The sequence below is a fragment of the Trachurus japonicus genome, chromosome 14, assembly GCF_045865225.1.
Source record: "Trachurus japonicus isolate A0001 chromosome 14, Traja_1.0".
NCBI classification, from domain to species: domain Eukaryota; kingdom Metazoa; phylum Chordata; class Actinopteri; order Carangiformes; family Carangidae; genus Trachurus; species Trachurus japonicus.
In genome coordinates, this window is record NC_140920.1 from 30589326 (window position 1) to 30593033 (window position 3708).

A 3708-nucleotide genomic window follows, 5' to 3' on the forward strand; every position below is an offset into this window, starting at 1 on the left:
TTTCCATTGTTTCTGGCAATCACACAGTTGTTGCTTGGCCTACCTTCCACACTACTGGCTACTGTAAATGTCAACCAATATTTCCAACCAAGTCCCTCCCTACCAGTGTGGTTTTCCTAGAAACATCTAATCGTGTGGAACATTGTCATTCTGACAGCCTCCTGTTGAGCACTGTAATATTTGGGGCGCACTGCATGAGGAGCAGAAGCAGAAAATTGCCAGCTACGTCAGTGCAGCTGCAGCACCCTGCATAAATTGCACTTTGTGGGTTGATGATGTTGGATCTATTTACACTATAGGTTCATTTCTGATTTTTACAGACAACACCACTTATATGGCTCTGTCTCTACATGCAGCTGCTAAAATGATTACAAAATATATTTAGATTCTTTCATCTCTGTATTCACATACAGATAACAACAGTGGAGGTTGTCATGTAATGTTGCTGGTAGTATGTTGTGAACAGTGTTGTGGGTAACGCGTTACAAAGTAATGCGTTAGAGTACTTTAACGCGTTAGTTTCGTGCGTTGAGCAATCAGTAACTTAGTTATTTTTTTAAAAAAGTAATCCGTTACTTTTCGCTGGATAAGGAAAGGAAAATCCCGACTGCAGCCTGCTTTTTGTCAGACAGTAGACTACTGTGCAACCTGCGGATGTGTCAGCCGAGGCGCAGCGCTGTGATGCGTCTGTGCCCTGCTGTGTGTGTTTCAATTCGCCAGTGAAAAGGACAAGAACATAACGGTAAAATGCACACTGCGTTGGTGATAAGCTTCTGTTGACCGCAAAAAATCCACAAGGGCCCATTCACATGGATCAGCTCCACGTACGGACCTGCTTCTCCAGCAGCAACAAGCAGCCCGGGCCGGCTCTCAGTGCTTGCTGCTTTCAGCAGCTCCCTCTCGGCGAGCGGCAGCTCAGTTCTCCCCCGGTCCAGCCCGGATCTCTACTCCATAGCTGCCGTAGCAGCAGTGTGATACCAGTACATTTAACCGCATTTTTAACTTTTATTACACACAAGGTCGGAAGTTCATGTCTCGCCAGCCTCCCTCCTCTCCACACGTGAGTCCTCCGTTCAAACTGACAGACCGATCGAGCAGTGAAGCCGCTGAGGGATTCACGGCAACTCCTGAATAAAAAAAAAACAAAAAAAAAAACGCTATGTGGCATATTTGACATTTTGTCTTTCCTGTTATTGTTATCCTGTAGAGCTAATTTGGTTGGATGACTGATGTTATTCGTCAGGACTCGGTGCATTTAAAAGAGGCTGTGTGTCTGTCAGTTAAGTTGCAGCATATGCGAGGCGCTGCAAAAGGCTTTTAATTTTTGGTAACGCAAGAGTACTCTAACGCGTTACTTTTATTCATAGGTAACGCTGTAACGTAACTGATTACTTTTAATTGATGGTAACGTTGTAACCTAACTAACTACTTTCCAAAGTAACTATACCCAACACTGGTTGTGAATATGATATTAGAAGGTCTTTTCTCCGGTTCCAGGGTGCCATTCCGAAGGGCCGCCACTCCGAACGTTTACTTTAATTTGTCGGAATGCCGACCCTTAATTATTTATGGGAAAAGGGTGCCATTACGAACCTGAAAGAAAGGGTGCCATTCCGAACCTGAAAAAATCTTGAATGGTTTAAGGCACGGAGTAAACATGTTCAAATGCGGTGGTAGCGTAGTGGTGAGAGCATCTGCTTTTGACGCGGTGGATCAGGGTTCGACTCCCGGGGGAGATACATATTAACTGCGATTTTATTGGCCTCTACCTAACCTTTTTACTAAACTTAACCAACTCCTTTCTACATTGCCTAAACCTAACCAAAGCACAGAGCAAGGACATTTATTTTCAGCAGGAGTGCCGCGGCTGCATCAGATGGATGTAATGCATCAGACTCGCACCTGGGTGAAACTTTGGAGGGGGAGGGGGAGGGGCCGGTCGGGCGCTGTCCCCGCAGCGCGTCGTGTCAAGCCGGGCAGGAAATCAAACCACGAGAGAATCCGGTCAATTTTCAAAATAAAACACATTCGGAACGGCGGCCCCTCGGGAAGTTCGAAATGACGGACCTTCGGGAATTTTCGGACTGGCAGACCGTCGGAATGGCGGTCCTTCGGAATGGCGGTCGCCCCCCCTTTTCTCCATTTGTTTGTCCCAAGACACACATGCATGATGTGTGAAAAATAAAAATCTCTAGTGACTGGACTAAGATAATTTGCAGTTGGAACAGTATAGCTCAGCTTGACACAGGTTATACTTCAACACACTTGACTCAAAGTCAAATCTCCAGAAACAGATGGAATTGGTAGAAAAAGTTATACTTCATAGCCACTGTCAAACTCAATGTGAACTTCCTCAGATTATACACAAAAATCAGCTAAAAAATGAGCTGATCAGATTTTGGTGGCCCAAGTTCAAAGTTCAAGGTCACCACACAAAGTACAATCTTCACCTTGTGAATACAATAACTGTCTTTGTAAGGCCTTGAGGAAATCCCCTCGAATTAGGTACAAATGTAAACTTGAACTTTTTACTTTTTACTGAATGCATCATTGTTCCTATCTGTTTTCCCTCTCTGTTTACAACGGGAGTGTACCTATGTTCCTTTTTTTGAAAAAGGGTCCTATGTTAACCATTTTTCCCAAAAAGGGTCCTATGTTGCAAGGTCGCGATACATACTGGGGAACATACTGTAGGACCCAAAAAAAGGTCCTATGTTCCCCGCTGTTGCCAGTGGATGGACTCTCTACGTATCTGGACTCAAGTCTCTCTATCTATTGTATCTGGCCTGTCTAGCCTCTACCTGGTCTTTTTACTAAACTTAACCAACTCCTTTCTTCATTGCCTGAACCCAACCAATGGGACAATTACACTTCTCACTCAAAGTCACAATTCCACTTCGAGGTATGGGACCAAAAATGCATGTTCCTCGAGTCCTTTTGGGGAAAAGCGGGCAACAGATGTTCCCTGATCACATACAAAGCGGGGTGTTGGACCATCATGGATTAAATTTACGCCGGAATATCCCTTGAAATTAGTCTGTGTGGAGGAAACAAACAGCCATAAGAAGGTATTTCTAGTTATTTTCTTTGTTTGTTTTTTGTCCAGACAGTTTTATTTTTTCATTTTCAGTGTGTGAGAACAAAATGGATGTTTTTGGTCATGTGTTGAGGTGAGATCACCTTTTGGCACATGTAACATTCTTTTATGACACACCCATTACCCTTGTTTTTAGGCTAATTTACTGCATGTAACTAGGGGCCAAAGAAGCAGCTGCCAGCCTGCCACTGTGTCAGAATGTGATTCCAGAAGATTCCACTCAAGTAACTGTTTCATTGTGCCATCTGCTGAGTCTAGTCCAGTCTCTGCTTCTTATTTTAAATGTCCATCTGTCATTCTCAGACAGATGATCAGTTTCTCTATATATTTCATGAGGTATCATATGGTAAGATATCAACAGTCATATGAACATAGTGTGGGCGAATGGGAGAGGGCCAGAGTCTATAACTACAAGCACAGCTGTGTATTGAAGTGCATTATGAATACGGATGGAACTGATGGGAGTGAGATCAGCAAAAGGATGGATGGATGTGTCCTGTTATTGTTATCTTATGCCAAGTGAAGAATTAAACTTGTTTGTTTGGGTGTTTCAGCTCTTTTCTCAGAAGCAGAAAAAGATGCAAATGAGATCATGAATCAATGAGGGGAAA